Below are 6,311 nucleotides of genomic sequence, written 5' to 3' on the forward strand. Positions count from 1 at the left end.
TAGAGCTGGTGTAAAGCTGGATTCATCTTTATTGATCAAAAGAATAGTTGCATTCCAAAAACTGTCCACAAGGAAAACTTGAAAATGTGCTGAAATGCAGAGCTAGCCTACTGCCTAAAAAATGACTAAAATTGAACTAAAAACTAGCTAACTTCTACCTACAAAGTGACTAATTGAAATGAGGCCCTAATACCTCTTATTTATACAAATTGAGGACCCCAACAGCCCTCCTAAGCTTTAGGAACTCGGCTACCAAAACTTGTAGTTAACAACACCTTTACTAGCACTTGCTCGGCTGCCCTTGTGATAATTGATTTGGTGGCCCTTGAACTCCGAGATAATGGTGGAGAATTCGAGGTAAGGGCCCATAAATGAAGGGGACACCTTCCTACGAATCCTCTCCCTTGTTCTTCCATGAATTTGGCTACCAAGTGCTCATTAAAACCTTTGATTTTGTCTCAAAATTGACTAAAAATCTGCACAAAGCACCCATTAGACTTGTTGGCATAATGACTAACCCAATTCACTCTATTAACATAAATATAATCAAAAACATGCAATAAACTAATGAGAATGGTGGATTAAGTCGAATTAGGAGGTTGAATGAGCACATATAATTATCCATTTTTGGGGCTCATCATCACCCCCCTACTGAAAGTGTTGCTCATCCTCTGAGCAACTAATCTATCTCCTCATCTTTGATGGCCCTGGTGGCCTCCCTGTCATGCCAAGATTCTGAAGTGATGTCCTCTTATCGATCATGAAACCATGATTTTCTCTCTACTTCTTCCCACTGCCTATCCTCCTTTTCCTGTAGCAGTTTTGTTAAAGCTTCAACCTCAGCTGGCAGCTTATCCTCTCCTTGCTATTCATCAGATGTTTCCTTGTCTTTCCTTCTTCCTATGATTGTTTGGCCACATTTTCCTCCAATTTCTCAGTCTCTCTTAGCTTAGCCAATGTTTCCTGTAGAACAGTCTTAGCATCCTGTAGAGAGGCTGTTGTGTCCAACATTTTCATTCTTTCTCTCCAGGTGGATGTCTTCGGGTTCCTCATTCATAGGTGATGGATGCCTTCGAGGGAGACTTTTCCTTTTGTGTAGCTGGGGTGTCTACAATTGTAACTGGCTCCTTTGACTGTGGTTGGGGTCTGCCAGTTTTTATCCGCATGCTCCTTCTTGCCTTAAAATACATGGAAGGCTCCCTCTTTCACTTCCCTTTTTGCTTTGGAGATGTGCTTAAAGTGGCCAGCACAGCTGCTGCCCCCTGGCTAAAATCTCAGGTGATTTTTCCTTTTTTTTTTTGCCTTGTCTCCATGCTTCCTATAGAAAGTCCTGTGTTGACTGTTTTCTGGGTTCCTGTAGAAACTGTTTTCTAGGTTCCTGTAGAAACTGTCTTCACTGTTTCGATCTGCTTGGCTGGGGGTGTCTTCTCTTTTAATTTTGGTGTGGTTGCCTTGGTTGTGTCCTCACTTGTTTGGACTTTTTCAGTCTTATCTGCCCTGCTCTGCAATCTCTTCTCCCTGGGTGTTTGTGCCATTGTTCCTCCCACAGCTTTAGGCTTTGCAACTTGGCCTTTTCCTCGTTTCTCTTCTTGTTCTCTCTGTGGCGGTCTGTCCTGTGTTTCTTTTCCACTGGCTTTCTCTTCTAATGAGTGGTGGGGTAAGCTTTAGGGTCAACCCTCTGAAATCCACAGTGGCCAGTGTCTTTGATTTAGGCTATAGGGACATTAATAACTCTTCTGTTACCTCATCGTCACGACCTTGAATTCTGTCACAAAAGGTCATCCAATTGGCATGGGTGAATAGGTTCACCACCTCGGGAGTTTCACGCAATTTTCTGGAATCCGAGGGTTCCTTTCTGATAAACCCTCCAGGCATGGTGAGAGTGCTCTGTTTAGGTTTGTGCTCTGATCAGAAAGGGCTTGCTGTTTTATGGTTTCCTTCTTCGAACTTGAAGACAGTATCCCTCAGGTGTTTATGTTTTAACTTTGCACCAGTTCCCTGGTTTTAAGAAACTTGACTATCCATGTACAGAAGGAAGACTTTGGTTTCCCTAGACAGAGTGCAGAGCTCAATTTCCACCCCTCAGCATACATATAACCATGTAAAATTCACATTTTTTTTCACACAGGTTAGCCCTGACAGTGCTTTAACTTTTCTACAGAAGGAATTTTCTTCAGGCCCTGTGGAGAAAAACATGGACACAAACCAACGAAGAAATTTCATGCAACCACAAGTAAACTGCTATTTTGACTCACAGGCAGACTTGTCTCTAACCCTCCAATTCAAAACAGCTCAATTCATCACCTTTTTGGAGTATATCATGCATGGAAGAGTGTTTTCGATCCTACCTTTCTCGGGACTCCAAATTTGTCGAAGAAAAATCCATTTTCTCTGCTCCGGAAGGCTATGCTGTATTTCCTGTAGAGCCTCTTCCTGTAGAATGCTTTGCTAGCTTCTGTAGGATGTCATGGTGCTTCTGAACGAGCCTGGGACACGGGAGGATTTTGAAACAGGTAGAAAACCCGGTGGAGGACGACTAGTTAAGCATTTGGTGCATACTTCAGTTGAGGATGTTGCAAGTGCAAATGAACAACAGTTTGTGAGTTTCAGCCGAGCATTTTTTAATTGTTGCGTGATTCGTGGTGAGGTGGCAAAAATGTGCGCTGGCCCATGCAGATGGCAGTGCTGTCACGAAACATCATGTTTCCTACCTGTGATCACTCCCATCAATTACGTTGAAGGCTAAACAGTCACCACTACCCGTTTCCAGATTTCCTCCTGAGATGGCTGAGCACACGTGTCGTTTTGACCCACCGAGCGTTGTTTGAACTGGATGAGGGTGGCCAGTTAGCTGGCCACCAATTTTTTTAATCCCAACCATCTCATTGCTCATGCAGTTTTCAAATTACATTCATGCAATCAGAGGAATGAGTTTTAGTCACGTACCTGGAAGTCGAATGTGGTTGCTGTGAGGTGTTGTGGCCTTTCATTTGCTGCATGCATTGGTTTCTGTGGTTGCATGATGGCTTGGTTGCTGATTCATGGCTGTTTTCCTTGTGTAGGTGTCATCTGGCCGGATCTCAGTTGTAGGAATTTGTTTCCACGTTCAGACTTGCACCCTCAAGCTGCTGTTGTTGAATTTTTACAAGATAGCGACTTGTTTTCTCCATTGCTCCCGAACGATAGACCAGATCAATCTCAAACTTTTTGAGCATGTTCCTATCATCATTATGCACCTCCCATAGCAAAATTGCGATCAATGGATGCACAAATTTCGAGAAAAATGGAAAATGGCTGAAGATTACAGAGATCAATTTATCGAAAAACGTGCATCGTAATCGACTGAAACTACTTGGGTAGGCTACTATCACCCATGTGTATCTCCCCATGAAACAGGTTTTGAAACGAATGCACGGATATGGAGAAAATGCAAATATGGCTGAAGGTGATGGAGACTGATTTCTTGGAAACTGTGCACCGGAATTGGCTGAAATTGCTCTAGCGTGTTGCCATCGTCCCTATACAACTCCCCTTGTAACATTTTTGCAAATGGATGCATGGTTTTCAAGCTAGGGAAAAAACAAAATTCTGTTCTATGTAGTTTTTCTTCAAAGCATTCTGCAAGTTTTTGCATGGTAAAAGAAAATGAGCTTGGGCTGTGATGCAGGCATGGAGATGATGGAGGAGGAGTTTGAAGATTGAAGGAGGACTTCTGAACCCTTGAGGAAGCTATCATGTTTGCCAAACTACCTTTTTGAAATCCATTTCTAGCTTCCTATAGAAATCCTGTAATTTCTACAGGAACTTCCTGTAGAACACGCAGTTTTGAGGAAAGAAGCACAATGAGATGGAAAAATTGATGGAGAAGGGTGAGGGATGGAAACATGGATTCTTACAGGCCTCATGGACATATTCCTAGCCTTCTGGTCCTCTTCGGAGATCGATTTTGGCTTGTTTGTAGGCTTCCTGTAGAGGACACAGAATTTCCTGTAGAAAACACAAAACTTCTGTAGAAGGCACAGAACTTCCTCTATCTTTGTTTTGAGCAATCCTCCTAACTTGCAATGTCCTTGCTACAACTTGCAATTATTCAATTGAATTAGGTTTATTTTTCTTTTTCTTTTTCTCTTTTTTTTTTTGAAAACAATTAGGGTGCCTCATGGAGGTTTTCACACTAATTGCCTGCCCTGGGCACCTTCAAGGGAGGTTTTCACCCAGGGATCTTATTCTCTTTTTATTTTCTCTTCTTTCCAACCCATTGACCACCTCATGGAGGTTTTCAATCAATGAGCCAATCTAAGGCGCCTCCGAGGAGGTTTTCACCTTAGATTTTCATTTCCCTCTTACTTTGATTTTTTCTCTTTTTTCTCTTTTTTCTTTTTTTTCTACCCTACCCTACTTGAAAAACAAAATTATTTTCAAGTATAAGAATACTTCCAATGGAGCCATGTGCACATCGAGATTAGAGACAAAATGATGTGGTGGCTTGAGATGCATGCTTTGACAGCTATCCAGCTTTCAGAGACCCAATGATTTGACTTTGAAGGGATCAAACATAGCTGAGGAAGAGAGTACTGCTGCAACTTAGTGACCGTCTGAAACCATATTTCAATATAGCTCTGATATCCTTGGTCCTCTCGCTGATCTAGATCATTCTTCATGTCACCTTCTATCATGACATTCTCATCTTCCTCTTTTTGCTGATTTTTCTCTTGATTACATGGAGGATTTGATGGTAACCATGAGGGAACTCTCTCAATCTCTGATTTTGATGCCTTATCTTCATCAAGTGCAGCCCATTGTTCTTTGATCTTTTCTTTTGAATCTTCTTTTGCCTTTGGTCCTTCAATGTTGTCAATATAATCTCTTTTTTGCAATACTCTTCCTGAGCTATGGTGAAGATCATCGAGCTCAAGAGGAGTCATTTGGACATGTTGTGCCTCAGCTTTGCAATTGGGTTGAGCTATTCCAATGTGCAGGTTTGGAAATGGTGGTATGGGTAGTTGAGTTGGGGTGTATATTTGAGATGGAGGTGGATGGGGTTGTGGTTGGGCAGGTGGTGGAGGCAAAGGAGTGGGATGAGAGTTGTACTGGGGCCTCCACCCCTGATGAGGTGCATTCCACTGATGTTGTGGCTGAGCATAAGAGTGAAACGAATGAGCAACTGGAGGAGCATGGTATTGTGGAGGATACGACCAAGGAGGGGTTGTGGACTAGGAAGGATGAGCAAGGGGGCCCCAAGAAGGCATGGAAGTGGCTTGATAGGGGTCGTAATAGGTCTGGGATGTCCCTTGCATTCCCTGCTGGTAGGGTATGGGTCCATGTGGCTTCCTTTGGTTCATATAATAGAGTGATTCAGTGGCTCCTTTGGCTCTCTGATATGCAACTTTAAGTCTATGCAAGGAAGAGCACTGATTCATAGGATGGTCCTCTTCACAGACAAAACACACTTCTATGGAGTGCAATGGACATTCGTTCCTAGGATGCTTTCTAGTGCACATGGGACAAAAGATGGCCAAATCCCTCCTGGCTTCCTCTTGCTTCCTTTGGATCTGTAAGGTATCCAGTTGCATGGTAAGAAAGTGCCTCATATTTCTCTTGAAATCTTCCATCTGATTTGCAAATTCGTTTTTGGATAAGGTACTACTCCCAACATTTCTACTTGTAGCCATTTGCTCCAGAGGAATGTTTTCTTCTTCTTCTTCCCTTGAGGTTCTTCAAATATGTCTTGCTGTCCACCTAAGGGTTCTTTAATCAAAGCCATCGAAGAAGAGAGAAGGTTGGTTGTGTCAAGCAGTGGGGGTGTTGTGCAAACATTTTTCTGACTTATCTCTACTCCTACAAAGCATGAAAGGAAATATTTTTGGTTGATTTTTCTTTTTTTCTGTTTGTACCTGCAAAAATTAAAATATATTGAACTGCAACTAACTATCTTGCTGAAATGAAAATGCGGAATCGAAATGAAAGCAGGAAAGGACTAATTTATTTTGCTCAAATGAAATTGCAGGAATGAAATGCTAATCTACGCTTGCAGAATTGAAATTGCGGAATTGAAATGCTAATCTATGAAAGCAAGAAATGTCTAATCTACTTTTGCGGAAATGAAATTATAGAATGGAAATGAAATAAACTACTTAGCAGAAGGTTGTAGTAGAAAATAGAAGAAAAGCAGCAATCACCAATACTCTGATGCTCTCTGGAAAACGACGCCAAAAAGATGGTGGGCCCCAGTATTGCAGCAGTAATGCTGCAACTCCTGGGACTCCCTTCTTTAATTTTATCAACCCGATAGTTTTTAACAAACTTGGAAG

The sequence above is a fragment of the Pinus tabuliformis genome, chromosome 1_2 (genome assembly GCF_031772625.1).
Source record: "Pinus tabuliformis cultivar Carrire ecotype Pingquan chromosome 1_2, CPIR1, whole genome shotgun sequence".
In the NCBI taxonomy this organism is placed as follows: Eukaryota; Viridiplantae; Streptophyta; class Pinopsida; order Pinales; family Pinaceae; genus Pinus; species Pinus tabuliformis.